The sequence below is a fragment of the Phocoena phocoena genome, chromosome 9 (genome assembly GCF_963924675.1).
Source record: "Phocoena phocoena chromosome 9, mPhoPho1.1, whole genome shotgun sequence".
Classification (NCBI taxonomy): domain Eukaryota; kingdom Metazoa; phylum Chordata; class Mammalia; order Artiodactyla; family Phocoenidae; genus Phocoena; species Phocoena phocoena.
Window position 1 is genome coordinate 52405369 of NC_089227.1, and position 17712 is coordinate 52423080.

Genomic DNA, 17712 nt, shown 5'->3' on the forward strand with positions numbered 1-17712 from the left:
TGATCATGGTGTATGATCCTTTTAATGTGCTGTTGGATTCTGTTTGCTAGTATTTTGTGGATTTTGCATCTGTGTTCATTAGCGATATTTCTTTCTTTGTGAAATCTTTGTCTGCTTTTGGTATCAGGGTGATGGTGGACTCGAAGAATGAGTTTGGGAGTGTTCCTCCTTCTGCTATATTTTGGAAGAGTTTGAGAAGGAAAGGTGGTATCTCTTCTCCAAAGTTTGAAACAATTCGCCTGTGAAGCCATCTGGTCCTGGACTTTTGTTTGTTGGAAGACTTTTAATCACTGTTTCAATTTCAGTACTTGTAGACAGGGCCTGTCAACATGGGTGGCTGTAGGGTTTGGGGTGTCCTGGTCCTGGTGTTGGCCTGTTGGCGGGTGGATCTGGATCCCAGGGTGGCTGACTGAGGGACCCAAAGTCTCCCGGAGTTGTTGCCAGCCGGCTGGTGAGTGGGTTGGCTCCTGGTATGGCAGGTTGCAGGGCTTTGTTAGTCCTGGGGCTGGTGTTTGCTGCTGTGTGAGTCTGGTACTGGTCCACTGGTGGATGGAACTGAGTTCCCAGGTCTCTGGCTGCAGGGCCCTAAGGGTCCTCGGGTTAGTGCCAGGATACTGGTGTGGGGGGGCCATGTTCTGGGCCCTCTGGTTGACAGGGCCGAGTCCTGGAGTGGCAGTGGCTCAGGGGGTCTTAAGGCAACAGGTCTGCTGGTGGGTGTTGCTGTTTGTCTGCCCAGCTAGTTGCTTGGCCTGAGCCATCCCTGTACTGGTACCTACAGGCTGGTGGGCAGTACTGGGTCTTGGAACTAATAAACTAGAAGGAGGATTCCTGAATGGTGCCTGCTGGCACCAGTGTCCACCTGGTAAAACGAGCTCCCAGATGCCTTCTAGAGTTGCTTCAAGATCAGCAGGTGGGTCTACCACAGGCTCCTTTGAAATGACTGCTTCTGCCCTGGGTCCTGGAGTGTGTGAGATTTTGTGTGCACCCGTCACGAGTGAAGTCTCTGTTGCCCACAGCTCTCTGGGTCTCCTGAGCTTAAGCCCCACTGGTTTTCAAAGCTAAACATTCTGGGGGCTTGTCTTCGTAGTGCAGGCCCCTGAGCTGGGGAGCCTGATTTGGAGCTCAGACCCCTAGCTCCTTGGGGAGAGCCTCTGCATTAGTAATTATTCGCCGGTTTGAGGGTCACCCATCCAGGGGTATTGATCTTGACTATACTACACCCCTCTTGCCCTTCTCGTGGTTTCTTCTTTATATCGTTAGTTGTAGAAAGTCTTTTTTGTTAGTCTTCCAGTTTTTCTCATCAATAGTTGCTCTGTAAATACTTGTAATTTTCGTGTGCCAGTGGGAGGAGGTGAGCTCAGAGTCTTCTTACACTGCTTTCTTGGCCACTCCTCCTCTCCCCCTTTTAGAAGCTTTTAAATTACAAACTTAACTTCCTTTAGCATTCTTTTAGGTTAGGTGTACTGGTAACAAGTTCTTTCAGTTTTCCTTCATTTGAGAATGTTTTGATTTCCCCTTAATTGCTGAAAGCTATTTTCTTTGTATATAGGATTCTGTGTTGACAGTTCCTTTCTTTCAGCATTTGAAAAATGCTGTGACATTTCTTTCTGGGCTCCATGTTTTCTGATAAGAAAGACACTGTCATTGAAATGTTTTTCTCCTAAAAGTAAGGTGTCATTTCTCTCAAGCTTTAAAGATTTCTAATTTGGTTTTCTTTTTTTTAGAAGTTTCACTATGATGTTTCTTGGTATGGATTTCTTTTGAGTCCATCTTAATTTTAGACCTAAACTTGACTTCTTGAATATGTAGGTTTATGTTTTTTGCCAGTTTGGGGGAGTTTTAGGCCATTATTTCTTTGAGTACATTTTTAACCTTAGTCCCTTTTACCTCTCCTTCTGAGACTATGATTTCTTGAATGTTAAGTGTTTTGTTATAGTCCCACAAGTCCCTGAATATCTTGTTTTCCCTTCCTTTATTTTTTTATTGTTCCAAGTCAGTAGTTGCAGACAGCAGAGTCTTTCCCAGTTTCTGAGAGAAATGTTTTCACAGAATTATTGTGAGGACTAGAGATATGAGCTCTAAATTTAAGCTTCCAGATGCACACTGCAGTTTTGTCCCATTCATGAAGTTGTTATCTCTGACCTGAGAAACCACACAGCCTTTGATGCTTCTGTACCAGCAAAATGGATGCCCCATGTCCAACATGTGTTCCCACATAGCTTACTTCTGAGTCAGTCTCATACTAGTGCCTTTGATTAATAGACCCAGACATATATCTGCCCCCATGCAGCAAGGGAGTGTGAGAAATGTAAGCTTTGGGTTTTTTTCAGATTTATTGAGATATAATTGGCATATAACATTGTGTAAGTTTAAGGTGTACAACGTGTTGATTTGATAGGCTTAAATGTTGCAAAATGATTACCACCTTATGGTCAGTTAACACCTCTATAACCTCACATAATTACCATTTCTTTTCTGTGGTGAGAACATTTCAGATCTATTCTCTTAGCAACTTTCAAGTATATAATACAGTATCATTAACTATAGTTACTATGCTGTATACTACATCCTCAGAACTTACTTATAACTAGAAATTTGTACTCTTTGATCAACATCTCCTTGATTTCTCCCACCCTGCTCTCTCCCCTGGCAACCACCATTCTACTTCCTGTTTCTGTGAGTTGGCTTTTTTAGATTCCATATATAAGCGATGTCACATGGTATTTGTCTTTCTCTATCTGACTTATTTTGTTTAGCATAATGCCCTTGAGTTCCATTTATGTTGTTGTAAATGGCAGAATTCCTTTTTTTCTCGTGGCTGACTAATACTTCATTGTACCATATTACATCACATCTTTTTTTTGTCCAGTCTTCTGTAGATGGGCATTTAGGTTGTTTCCATATCTTGGCTATTGTGAATAATGCTGTAACAGACTTGGGAGTACAGGTATCTCCTTGAGGTCCTGATTTCCTTTGGATATATACCTAGAAGTGGGATTGCTGGATCATATGGTAGTTTTATTTTTAATTTTTGAGGAACTTCCACACCATTTCCATAGAGACCGCACCAACTTAGATTCCCACAAACAGTGCACAAGTGATTTTTCCATATCCTTGCCAACACTTGTTATCTTTTTCTTTTTGATGATAGTCATTCTAAGTTGTGTTTCTTTGTACTAAAAAAGAAATATCTGAAAAAGAAACAAAGAAAATCCCACTCAAATAGCATCAAAACAATAAAATATTTAGGAATAAATGTAACCAAGGAAGGGAACGACCTGTAGTGGAAAACTATTAAGACCTTTATGAAAGAAATTGAAGATATAAGTAATGGAAAGATATATCATGTTCATAGACTGGAAAATTATTATAAAAATGTCCATATTACTCAAAGCAGTCTATAGATTTAATGCAATCCTTTGCAAAATTTTAAAGACATTTTTCAGAGAAATAGAAAAAAAATCTTAATTTATGTGGAACCACAAAAGACCCTGAATAGCCAAATCCATCCAGAAAAAGAACAACAAAGGTAAGGGGACCACACTTCTTGATTTCACACCATACTACGGAGGTATAGTAATCAAATCAGTATGATACTAGCATAAAAATAGACACTTTGACTAGTGGCAGAAAACTGAGAGCCCAGCAATAAACCCTCACATATGTGGTCAACCAGTATTTGACTAGGGGTCCAGCAATACCCAATGGAGGAAGGATAGTCTCTTCAATAAGTGGTGTTGGGAAAGCTGGATAATTACATGCAGAATAATGAAATTGGACTCCTATTTTATGCCACTAACAAAAATTAACTTGGAATGGATTAAAGACTGAAACATACCACTTTTAAAAAGTCTCTTTTTTCCCTCTGTTCAGATTGGATAATTTCTCTTGCTTTATCTTACGGCCCACTGATTCTTCCTCTGTCCCCTTCATTTGGCTGTTGAACCCAGCCATCAAGTATTTTAGTTTTGGCTATTGTACCTTTAAGTTCTAAAATTTATTTTTGATTCGAATTATATGCTGTTTAAATATGGAAATTCCTTCTTGTATTTCAGGAAGGTTTCCTTGTATTATAGTTTTTGGTATTCTATTCCACTGATTTTGTTTTCTTTTCAGAGCTGCTTATACGTCTTTGTTGGTTTATTTTTGCCTGTCATCTATATTTATTTCTCCAATTAAAAAATTTTCTGTTTATATTTTACTCATTCTTTTTTCCTCTCTATTTCTACAATAGTTTCTGGTGTCTTTTTAAAATTCAATCTGGCTTAATCTTTTTTCTATCCTTTTATCTACATCTGTTGCTAACTGTCCATAAATGACTCAACATTTATGATGTTTTAAAGTTCAGATTTGTTTCATTTGGCAGCTTCTAAAATTTTCCTTAGATTTTTTGGATAATTTTAGGTTCTGCCTTTTGTTCCGTACCCACGTTTTCCTGTCGTGACTTCATTTTATAAGAATATAATTTAGATTTTTATCCTGTTTATCTTATAATATCTTAAATTGTGTTTAACGGCAATTCTTTTAATTGTTAACATTTTAAGTGAGAAGCACTTTCCTGTCTTTTTCTTTTTAATTTTTTTAATAGATCTTTATTGGAGTATACTTGCTTCACAGTACTGTGTTAGTTTCTGTTGTACACCAAAGTGAATCAGCCATATGCATACATAAGTCTCCATATCCCCTCCGTCATGAGCCTCCCTTCCATCCTCCCTATCCAAACCCTCTAGGTGGTCACAAAGCACAGATCTGATCTCCCTGTGCTATGCTGCTGCTTCCCACTAGATAACTATTTGACATTCAGTAGTGTGTATATGTCGATGCTACTCTCATTTCACCCCAGCTTCTCCCTCCAACCCCATGTCCTCCAGTCCATTCTCTATGTCTGCATCTTTATTCCTGCCCTGCAACTAGGTTCATGAGTACCATATTTTTTGAAGATTCCGTATATATGCGTTAGCGTACAGAATTTGTTTTTATCTTTCTGACTTCACTCTGTATGACAGACTCTAGGTCCATCCACCTCACTACAAATAACTCAATTTCGTTTCTTTTTATGGCTGAGTAATAGTCCATTGTACATATGTGCTACATCTTCTTTATCCATTCATCTGTCAATGGACATTTAGGTTGGTTCCATGTCCTGACTATTGTAAATAGTGCTGCAGTGAACATTGTGGTACATGTCTCTTTATGTATTATGGTGTTCTCAGGGTATATGTCCAGTAGTGGGATTGCTGGGTCATATGGTAGTTCTATTTTTAGTTTTTTTAAGGAACCTCCATACTGTTTTCCATAGTGGTGTATAAATTTACATTCCTACCAACAGTGCAGGAGGGTTTCCTTTTCACCACACACTTTCCAGCATTTATTGTCTCTAGATTTTTTGATAATTACCATGCTGAACAGTGTGAGGTGATACCTCACGGTAGTTTTGATTTGCATTTCTCTAATAATTAGTGATGTTGAGCATCTTTTCATGTGCCTCTTGGCCATAGGTTTGTCTTCCTTAACGAAATATCTATTTAGGTCTTATGCCCATTTTTTAACTGGATTGTTTGGTTTTTTGATATTGATTTCCATGAGCAGTTTGTATAATTTGGAGATGAATCCTTTGTTGTTTAATTTGCAAATATTTACTCCCATTCTGAGGGTTGTCTTTTTGTCTTGTTTATGGTTTCCTTTGCTGTTCAAAAGCTTTTAAGTTTAATTAAGACCCATTTGTTTATTTTTGTTTTTATTTCTGTTACTCTAGGAGGTGGGTCAAAAAAGATCTTGCTGTGGTTTATGTCAAAGAGTGCTTTTCCTATGTTTTCATCAAAGAGTTTTTTTTATACTGTCTGGTCTTACATTTAAGTCTTTAATTCATTTGGAGTTTATTTTTGTGTATGGTATTAGGCAGTGTTCTAATTTCATTCTTTTACATGTAGCTGTCCAGTTTTCCCAGCACCACTTGTTGAAGAGGATGTCTTTTATCCATTGTATATTCTTGCCTCCTTTATCAAAGATAAGGTGACCATATGTGCATGTGTTTATCTCTGGGCATTCAGTCCTGTACCATTGATCTGTATTTCTGTTTTTCTGCCAGTACCATACTGTCTTGATTAGTGTAGCTTTGTGGTATAGTTTGAAGTCAGGGAGCCTGATCCCTCCAGCTCCATTTTTCTTTCTCAAGGTTGCTTTGGCTCTTAGGTGTCTTTTGTGTTTCCATACGAATTGCAAATTTTTTTGTTCTAATTCTGTGAAAAATGCCATTGGTAGTTTGATAGGGATTGCACTGAATCTGTAGTTTGCTTTGGGTAGTATAGTCATTTTCACAATGTTGATTCTTCCAATTCAAGAACATGGTATATTTCTCCATCTGTTTATGTCATCTTTGATTTCTTTCATCAGTGTTTTATAGTTTTCTGAGTATAAGCCTTTCGCCTCCTTAGGTACGTTTATTCTTAGGTATTTTATTCTTTTTGTTGCAGTGGTAAATGGGAGTGTTTCCCTAATTTCCCTTTCTGATTCTTTGTTGTGGGTGTATAGGAATGCCAGAGATATCGCTGCATTAGTTTTGTATCCTGCAACCTTACCAAATTCATTAATTAGTTCTAGGAGTTTTCTGGTGGCATCTTCAGGTTTTCTATGTATAATCATGTCATTTGCACACAGTGACAGTTTTACTTCCTTTCCAATTTGTATTCCTTTTATTTTTTTTTTCTCTGCCATGGCTAGGACTTGCCAAACTATGTTGAATAAGAGTGGCGAGAGTGGACATCCTTGTCTTGTTCCTGATTTTCCTGGAAATGGTTTCAGTTTTTCACCACTAAGTACGATGCTTGCTGTGGGTTTGTCATATATGGCCTGTATTATGTTGAGGTAGGTTCCCTCTATGCCCATTTTCTGGAGAGTTTTTATCATAAATTGGTGTTGAATTTTGTCACAGGTTTACTGCATCTATTGCGATGATCATATGGTTTTTATTCCTTAATTTGTTAATGTGGTGTATCACATTAATTGATTTGCATATATTGAAGAATCCTTGTATCCCTGGGATAAATCCCACTTGATCATGGTGTATGATCCTTTTAATGTGCTGTTGGATTCTGTTTGCTAGTATTTTGTTCAGGATTTTTGCATTTGTGTTCACCAGTGATATTGGCCTGTAGTTTTCTTTTTTTGTGATATCTTTTTCTGGTTTTGGTATCAGGGTGATGGTGGCTTCGTAGAATGAATTTGGGAGTGTTTCTCCCTCTGCAATTTTTTGGAAGAGTTTGAGAAGGATAGGTGTTAGCTCTTCTCTTTATGTTTGATAGAATTTGCCTGTAAAGCCATCTGGTCCTGGATTTTTGTTTGTTGGAAGATTTTTAATTACAGTTTCAATTTCATTACTTGTGATAGGTATGTTTATATTTTCTAATTCTTCCTGGTTCACTCTTGGAAATTTGTACCTGTCCAAGAATTGGTCCATTTCTTCGTGGTTTTCCATTTTATTGGCATATAGCTGTTTGTAGTAATCTCTTATAAACCTTTGTATTTCTGCCATGTCAGTTGTGATTTCTCCTTTTTCATTTCTAATTTTATTGATTTGTGTCCTCTCCCTTTGTTTCTTGATGAGTCTGGCTAATGGTTTATCAATTTTGTTTATCTTCTCAAAGAACCAGCTTTTAGTTTTATTGATCTTTGCTATTGTTTTCTTTGTTTCTGTTTCATTTATTTTACTCTGATCTTTATGATTTCTTTCCTTCTACTGACTTTGGATTTTCTTTGTTCTTCTTTCTCTAGTTGTTCTAAGTGTAGGGTTAGATTGTTTATTTGAGATTTTTCTTGTTTCTTGAGGTGAGATTGACTTGCTATAAACTTCCCGCTTAGAACTGCTTTTGCTGCATTCCATTGGTTTCGGGTCATCAGGTTTTCATTGTTATTTGTTTCTATGTAGTTTTTTATTTCTTCTTTGATTACTTCAGTGATCTCTTGGTTATTTAGTAGCACACTGTTTAGCCTCCATGTATTTGTGTGTTTTACAATTGTTTAACTGATTTCCAATCTCATAGCGTCGTGGTCAGAAAAGATGCTTGATATGATTTCAATTTTCTTAAATTTTCTGAGGCTTGATTTGTGACCCAAGATGTGATCTATCCTGGAGAATGTTCCATGTGCACTTGAGAAGAAAGTGTATTCTGCCACTTTTGGGTGGAATATTCTATAAATATCAATTAAATCTGTCTGGTCATTTGTGTCATTTAAAGCTTGTGTTTCTTTTCTGTTATGATGATCTGTGCATTGGTGTGAGTGGGGTACCCTACTATTACTGTGTTACTGTCGATTTCTCCTTTCATGGTTGTTAGCATTTGTATTGGGATGCTCCTATGTTGGGTGCATGACCATTTATAATTCTTGTATCTTCTTCTTGGATTGATCCTTTGATCATTATGTAGTGTCCCTCCTTATCTCTTGTAAGAGTCTTTGTTTTAAACTCTATTTTGTCAGATACGATTATTGCTCCTCCACCTTTCTTTTGATTTCCATTTGCAGGGATTATCTTTTTCCATCCCTTCACTTTCAGTCTGTATGTGTCTCTAGGTCTGAAGGGGTCTCTTGTAGACAGGATATATGTGGGTCTTGTTTTTGTATACATTCAGTGAGCCTGTGTCTTTTGGTTGGGGCACTTAATCCATTTACATTCAAGGTTATCATCAATATGTATGTTCCTATTACCATTTTCTTAATTGTTTTGGGTTTGTTATTGTAAATCTTTTCCTTCTCTTGTGTTTCTTGCCTAGAGAAGTTCCTTTAGCATATGTTGTAAAGCTGGTTTGGTGGTGCTGAATTCTCTTAGCTTTTGCTTGTCTGAAAAGCTTTTGACTTCTCCATTGAATCTGAATGAGATCCTTGCTGGGCAGAATAATCGTGGTTGTAGGTTTTTCTCTTTCATCACTTTAAGTATATCCTGCCACTCCCTTCTGGCTTGCAGAGTTTCTCCTGAAAAATCAGTTGATAACCTGATGGTATTCCTTTGTATGTTATTTGTTGTTTTTCTCTTGCTGCTTTTAATACTTTTTCTTTGAATTTAATTTTTCTTAGTTTGGTTAATATGTGTCTTGGTGTGTTTTTCCTAGGGTTTATCCTGTATGGGACTCTCTGTGCTTCCTGGACTTGGGTGACTATTTTCTTTCCCATGTTAGGGAAGTTTTCGACTATAATCTCTTTAAAGATTTTCTCAGACCATTTCTTTTTCTCTTCTTTTTCTGGGACTCCTATAATTTGAATGTTGGTTTGTTAGTGTTGTCCCAGAGGTCTCTGGGATTGTGTTAAATTCTTTTCATTCTTTTTTCTTTATTCTGCTCCATGGCAGTTATTTCTGTCATTTTGTCTTCCAACTCACTTATTCGTTCTTCTGCCTCAGTTATTCTGTTACTGATTCCTTTTAGTGTATTTTTCATTTCAGTTATTGTATTGTTCATCTGTTTTTTCTTTAGTTCTTCTAGATCTTTGTTAAACATTGGTTGTATTTTCTTAGTCCATGCCTCCGTTCCATTTCCGAGTTTCTGGATCGTCTTTACTATAACTCTGAATTCTTTTTCAGGTAGATTGCCTATTTCCTCTTATTTTATTTGGTCTTATAGATTTTTACCTTGCTCCTTCATCTGTGACATATTTGTTTTGCTATCTCATTTTTTTTTTTTTTTCTTGAGTGGCCTTGTGTTCTTGTTTTACTGGTTGTTTGGCCTTAAGCTTCCAACGCTGGAGTTTGTAGGGTGTTGGGCAGAGCTGGGTCTTGGTGCTGAGATGAGGTGCTCTGTGAGACCTTACTCTGATGAATATTCCTTGGAGTCTGAGGTTCTCTGTTAGTCCAGTGGTTCCGACTCGGAGCTCCCACTGCAAGAGCTTCAGCCCACCCCCAAGCTTGTGAACCAAGATCCCACAAGCTGCCTGGGGTGGCCAAAAAAAAAAAAAAATAAAAAAGAACAATAACAAAGTAAGAAATAAAATTAGACTAGGAAACTAACAGATATATTAGGAAGAATATAAAAATAAAAATGAGTCAACAACTGGAAGTTACATCAGTACCACAATAGTAAAAAAAGAGAAGGGAAAAGAAAAAAAGGGGGGGGGAATGACCTTGGGTGTGGAGGGTGGGGCCTAAGCCAGGGTGAGGTTTGGTGGGGCGGGGGGGTTATGCTTAGGACACACAGGCTGGAAAAGGCCCTGGGGGCTGTGGGGGGGGGTGGGACTTAGGCTCAAGGAACAGAAGTGGTCCAGGTGTGCCCCGCACCCCTGGTCTCAGAGGGCAGGGGACCTCACTTGGGAGCCCAGCAGGCTTCCTGGGCTCAAGTGGGTGGGCCAAACACCCTCCAGTCTTCTCCTGCTCCTCCCGGAGGGCCCCTCCCACCTGCCTCTCCTGTTCTCCCCTCAGCCTCTTTCCTATGACCCAAGGACCAGTACGGGCTTTGGAGGGGGGTACTGGCCTTGGAGCTCAGCAGGCTTCCCAGCCCTAGTGGGCCAGGCGATCACTCACCACTCCTCCCGCTTTTCCCAGAGGGTCCCTCCTGCCTGTCTCTCTTCATCTCCCTGGCCCCAGGGGCAACAATCCTATCTGGCCTCCACTTCTCCCCCCTCAGTCCCAACATGTCCTACCCGTTCACTTGGGGGTTCCTCCTGTCTTCTTGGGCATCAGGGTCCCCCAACAGCAGCCGGCAGGTGCCCTAGTTGTTGGGAGACACTAACTCGGTGTCTCCCCATACCGCCATCTTGACTCTGCCCCTCTTTCCAGTATTTTTAGGAGGAAGTGCCTGTTTAGCAGAAGTGAAAGTCAAGATTGCTTTTCTGGCTTCATAACTAGGTTTCTTGTTTCATTTCACTGTGATGTGTTACAGATTTATCTGCATACCTGGATCGCTAATATTTTGAGGCTTACCTCTTCTGCTCTTCTTTCATTAGAATCTATATCTTTTCTCTTTTACACCCAAGAGTTGTTACCCTCAACAAGTGGTGTTTTGTTCTGACCAGTTTCTCTTCATTGTAGGGTTTTGACTGTTTTTGACATCCCAGGGGGCTAGGTTGCCCCAATACCCCCAGAAGTCTCCCAGTCATTATGACTATCCTAAGTTTGGCCATTTGAGTCTCCACTCTGAATGGAGACCTCTTTTTGAAATGAATTCCCGAGTTTCTTGGCTTTTAGAGCCCGCTGGAATTCCCCTTGTATTCCCTTTGCTTATTCCTGCATAGCTGCTGCTGTTCTAGGATCTTGCTGCTGTCAGTGATGTAAGTACCCTTGCTCTTATACTAGGAATTATAGAATAATTTATCACCTTGTTTTGCAGTCTATTCTGTTTATTGCTGCATAACAAATGTGGCCAGAGCTTATTGCCTTTGAACAACAATTTATTATATTTCATGATATTTTGGGGTCATGGATTCAGGCATGACACAGTATGGGTGTCTTGTCTCTGTTTCACAGTGTTGCAACCTCAGGGGAGATAACTTGAGTGGTTGAGAGTTGGAACATCTGGGGGCTTGCCAGACATCTTTTTTCTTTCTCTCTCCACATGGCTAACATAGGCTTCCTCGGACTAGAGTGACTCCAAGGTATTTGAAGTTCTCACAAAGCAGGTGAAATCTCCCAGAGACGGAGATGGAAGCATCCAGTTCTGTTAAAGGCTAGGCCTGGAAGTGGTGTAGAATCACTTTCACCTACTCTATTATTCAAAGCTGTCACAGGCCAGCCCAGATTCAAGGGCAAGGGAAATAGATCCTGCCTTTTGATGGCAGAAATGTCTAAGAACTGTGGCCTCTTTTAACTCACCATAATATGCTACTCAGTTTTTTAAGAGTAAGAGTTTTATTGATACAATCCACATATCATACAATTCATCCATTTAAAGTGTACAATTTAATGACTTTTAGTGTATGAACAGAGTTATGTGACTTTTGTGCAATCAATTTCAGAACATTGGTCACCCCCCAAATAAATCCTGAACCAATTAGCAGTAGCACCCCATTTCTGTCAGCTTTTTAAACAGGATTGGGGAGATTGAACAAAATGTAACGCCATCCCCACCACCATTTTGCTCAAACTTGTGCTAAGATTTTTGAAAAAGGGAATATTTCCAGGCTTCCCTGGTGGCGCAGTGGTTGAGAATCCACCTGCCAATTCAGGAGACATGGGTTTGAGCCCTGGTCCGGGAAGATTCCACGTGCCGCGGAGCAACTAAGCCTGCGTGCCACAACTCCTGAAGCCCGTGCAGCTAGAGCCTGTGCTCTGCAACAAGCGAAGCTACCGCAGTGAGAAGCCCACGCACCGCAATGAAGTGTAGCCCCCACTCGCTGCAATTAGAGAAAGCCCGCATATGGCAACGAAGACCCAATGCAGCCAAAAATAATAAAACAAATAAAATTTTTAAAAAGAATATTTCTGGTTTCTGAGATATGTATTATTGAAACCAAGGCAAAGGTATGATTTTAAAAATACATCAGTAATAGGAGATTTTATCTTCCCTATTACCTACCACATGTTATAGGGAACAAATGAAATGATGAAAACAGTTTTAAAAAGTTAAATTCATTCTACATGTATTATTTATTGTAACTTAAATATTAAACACAAGAGGAAAACGAAGTGTTTTGAGAACATTACCCCAGATTTTATATATTTCTCAGTAGTTGTAGTATCAGTCTTCCTGTATTAAATTATACACATTCCTCACATTCAAAGCAGTGAATTCTAAAAACTTTTCCAATATGGTGAATGTTCACCCATACAGTTATTTGCTCTTTTGAACCAATTTGAAAACAATGAACTTAAAAACCTAGAGAGTAGAGAAATAGATTTAGAGAGTATGAGTTGTGCAGCAGGGCTTTGGTAATGACCTTGGTCCTCTAGTGCTTCTGCACCTACCTTGCCTTTCTCCTCTATGCCCTCTTCCTCATCCTGGCCTGGACCTCTGCAGCAAGGCTGTCCAGGTCACAGGCTTAGATGAGGCTGTGCTTGAGAACGTTACTAAATGGGGGTCCACCAGGGGGAGAGAGATTTTCTCCTCACCGGCAGTTGGTGTGATCATATAATACATCCTGCCAAGTGTGATGCTTTGTCCCAGAGAAACACTGAACAGGACAGGCCACTGGATTAGCAGGTATATACTGGGCCACTCCCGAGCCATCAAGATGTGTGGTTCCTGCTTAATTCTTCTTGCTTTTCCTTTGTTTTAAACTGCCCCTGAGTTGCCTGCTAACTAAAGAATTGGATGCTTTTCTCTCCGGGTATATTCTCTGAGACGAGTCAAGTTTGGCAATGGCAGCTGGGGAAGAAAATGGATTTATGGACAGTTATACCTCCGTTGCTATGTAAGGTGAATACAGCATACATTCAGATATGTACTTATTCATTTGAAGAGAGAGGGTCAGTGATATAGTCATTAGATAAATTATTTGGCTACATTTGGAAGGTGAATTTTTGTTACTGGATTAACATGTAAGTTATTTAGTGTTCTGTCAAATTAGACTTAAAAAACTCCAATAAAACATGAGTGAATGTCTGCTGTGAATGGTCAGCTTAAATTCTCTCTGCAAACCTTATTCTTTGTTTCTCTCATGTTGGAGATGGTCTTGGGCTCAGTATTTCTCTTTACCTCAGTTTCCTTTAAAAATGAGGATAATACTAGTCCCTAATTCATAGGGTTACATCATACAAGGTGAGGTACAAAACACCTTCTATAAACTTAGTCTTACATAAATGGTAACCACATGGAAGGTGTTATTGTTGACTAGTAAAGCACGTGAGCCCTGAGATGAAGAGTCTTGGGCCTAAATTCCTGTTTCGTAACTTACTGTGTATTTTACAGATGACTTAATCTGTCTAAGCCTCAGGGTTTTTTGTTTGTTTTATGTTTTTTTAAAATTTTATTTGTTTTTTATACAGCAGGTTCTTATTAGTCATCAGTTGTATGCATATCAGTGTATACATGTCAGTCCCAATCTCCCAGTTCATCCCACCACCACCCCCGCCCCCCCGCCACTTTGCCCCCTTGGTGTCCATACGTTTAAGCCTCAGTTTTATCTATAAGATGATAAAACCCATAGGATTGTTGTAAGAACTGAAGGAGATAATATATGTAAATACTGTAGCCTAGTGCTCATAGATGTTAGCTGTGGTTATTAATAGGATCATTAGTCCTATTAACAAAGATAACGGGAAACAGGATAAGAACATTTATTAATTTCAACAAGGTTTAATTGGGATTGTTCTTAGCAATTTGTCATTTTATCCTGGAGAGGTCTCCCAAAGATTTGAGCTCCACCCCCCACCCCCCCACCCCCGTCTCCAGGCTTTATTTCTGTCCTTATCACATGTGAATATGGTTTTCTTTGCTACATTATGGGCTTAAATTCTGGAGTAGTAAAAGACCAGTAGGTGAAAAAAGGATTATCTGTTTATTCTTCTGTCAACCTGTGCTACATTAAACACTACCCTCAGGGGAACTGAGCTTGTTAGATGCACCAGAATAGAGGCCAAGGTATTTGCTTTATTTCCACCCCTGGCCCCAGCACACTTTTGGCCACTGAACCTGCAAGAGCCTGGACCCCTTGGCCCAGATAGGATTCAATTCCCAGAAGGAAGAGGTGGCCTCCTGCCACTGACCTAGAATTGTGGCATTGTAATGTTCTATCATTTGATCTTCTGATTTCTCTCAGTCACGTTGCGGTCACTTTGCGCTGGACACTCATTACTGCGGTGTGGTTTCATCTGTTTCATACCACTGACCTACGTCCTCTTCAAAACGGACCATAATGTCAGAATTCAGTTTTTAATTCAATATTAAGGACTGATTTCATAGCTGCGTCGAAGCTAATTTGAACTCCTCTATCTGTAAAAGGATCTGTAGATAACTAGAAAGATAGTTCTTTATTTTACTTTTGTTTAAGCACTCAATGTATGTGTTTCAAAAGGCCTCTACATTCAGATATATAAAGAAATAGCTTGTTCATTTCTTATAAATGATCTGATCTTTGGCACAAGCTACTGATGGGGTTAAAACAGTCCCCTTCAGTTATATGTTCAGATTTTCAGAATTCTGTTTCCTTCTCATATTTCACCCTGAGATGGAGTCTGAGTATACAAAGATGCTCACTGTCTCCGTTGGCTTCAGAGAAAGGGCCACAGCTCTCTGTGTGTCCTTGTGCTGTTCTCTGGATCTTTATTGAATTCTGCAGCAACGATATCCCTTAACAGCCTGTCACATCTTGATTTGTTGGCATCCTCTGCCGAGGTTTGAGGATGAAGGACATGTGGTCTCTCCTCTCTTGGCTTGGACAGGACCTATAGTCCTGTCAGCTGTCTTGATCCCGCCTTAGCTCTTCCAAGTACACTGGCTGCCAATGAGGTCTGGCTGTGATTCCCTTTCACCTCCAGCCTGTGTGTTCTGCAGCCCTCAGATACAGGTGTCGATGCCCTGTTTGTCATCCCATCAATTAATTACAAGACATCCCATCAGTTACCTTCCACAGCTGTCCTTAAGGCATATGAGAATTTCTGGATTCTTTCCATGCCACGAGAGCCAAGCTGCAGAGCTAAACTCAGGCCATTTCTCTGCATACCAACGCTGTGCCATTGGCTTTATTCTGAAAGAGCTTCCCTAGGTCGGCTGGTCTCCTCCCCAAAGTGGCAAAACGAAAGTGGAGGAGAAGCCCTCCTAAGCTACTGAGAACGGAGGAGTAGGATTTTTCTTAGCTCCTGATTAATGGATATAGACTATTTTCTTTCCCTCCCAGTGAAAGAAAGGCACCCTGAGTTTTGAATCTCCTGTTAGCACACCCTGCCACTCATTATTTCTTTTTGAAGTCATCTACTGCCTGTATTTCATTTCTCATTTCCCGAAAAAATTGAGCTCCTGTATCAGTTTTTTCCTCCCATACAAGTACTGTCATAATTCCTGGTGATGTCAACATCTAAAGTTCATGCAATATCCTGACCTCTCATGTCCTTGGCCTTATGTCCTCCAATGATACTGGCCCTATATCTGCCACTCTTGTTTATAGCCTAGATTTTGTGATTATTATTAACTACATCCCTTCTATCATTATAATCTCTTGCTTCCCATTCTCTGATCATCACTTCCTGCCTTTCCAGCTGACTCCCTTTAATAGTCCAACTCAACAATCCTTTTACAATCAAGGACTTATAATTAGCTTATCTATCACTTTCCCATGTCCTTAACTCAGCAAATGCCCCACACCTTTATTTATACAAATTTATACAATGACTATTTCATGTTTCATAGTTAGAATCATTCCTTTGCTATAAAACCACAGCTCCCTTTTATCTCTCTTGTTTTACTCTACTGCCTGACAGAATCACAACTATAGTCAAATCCAACTGTCTGCCTAATGTGTGCCCATATCTGAAAAGCCAAACGTGGCTGGAGAAAAACTTACCATCATGCTCACTGGTCTTGTTTTGAATTTATGACAACTAACCTCGACTGGGTTCTAATGAAGCCTAATAGCCATATTATATTTCCCAAGTATACTCACTCCCTCAGTCTTTAGCTAACTTTTCAGACCTTTTTCTTTATTCTAAAACTTCTGTCATCTCTTCCCTCATCATCATTCTCGGCTGCTGATGATAAAATGAAAGCAATCAGAAGAGCATTTGCCTCTGTTTACTCAGTCTAATCTCTCTACCTATGTCAGTGCTCATGTATTCTGCCTTAACACCTTTTTTTCTTCCAGTTTTATTCAGATACAGTTCATATACAGCGCTGTAAGTTTAAGGTGTACAGCATAATGATTACCTTATGTACATCACAAAATGATGACCACAGTAAGTTTAGGGGACATCCATCATCTCATACAGATATAACATTAAAGAAATAGAAAAAAACATATTTTTTCTTGCTATGAGAACTCTCAGGATTTATTCTTTTAACAACTTTCATACATATCATACAGCAGTGTTAATTGTCTTGTCATGTTGTACATGACATTCCTAGTTCTTATTTATCTTAAAACTGGAAGTTGGTACCTTATTGACTGCCTTCGTCCAGTTCCTCTTCTCCCCTCCCCCACCTCTGGTAACCACAGATCTAATCTCTTTTTAATAAGTTTGTTTTTGAAGTATAATTGACCTTCAACACTGTTAGTTCCTGGTACACAACATAGTGATTCATTATTTCTGTACATTTCAAAATGATCACCATGATAAGTCTAGTTACTATCTTAACTCCTTTGTGTGAATGAATTGTCTAAATTCCTAGCAAAGGAAACCCATCTATTTGTACACAAGATCTCATGCCCTTATCCTCTTAAGAACTTCCCTAGAAATTCTCTTATTCTATTCTTGCATCATCAGACTTCATTGAACTTTTCCATGAGCATACAGTAGTTTATTTTAACAAAACAAACCAACTGCTTCTACTTCTTCCAGCTACTACCTCTGTTTCCTTTCACTTACATCAAAGCTTCTAAAAAGATCTAGCTCTGTGCATCGACTGCAATTCTTTTTTTTTTTTTCTGTTAGACTGAACCTATTCCAGTCAGATTTTATTTTATACCCAGAACTATTTTAAGAGTGTTTGTGGAGGTCTTCAATGATCTCCAAGTTGCTAAATCCAGTGGCATTTTTTAGTCCTCATCTTATCTGGTCTTTCTACAGGATTTGAAACAGTTAGTTATTCCCTTATCCTTGCAATACTTTCTTGCTTTGGTTCCCAAGATATTACACATTTGTCT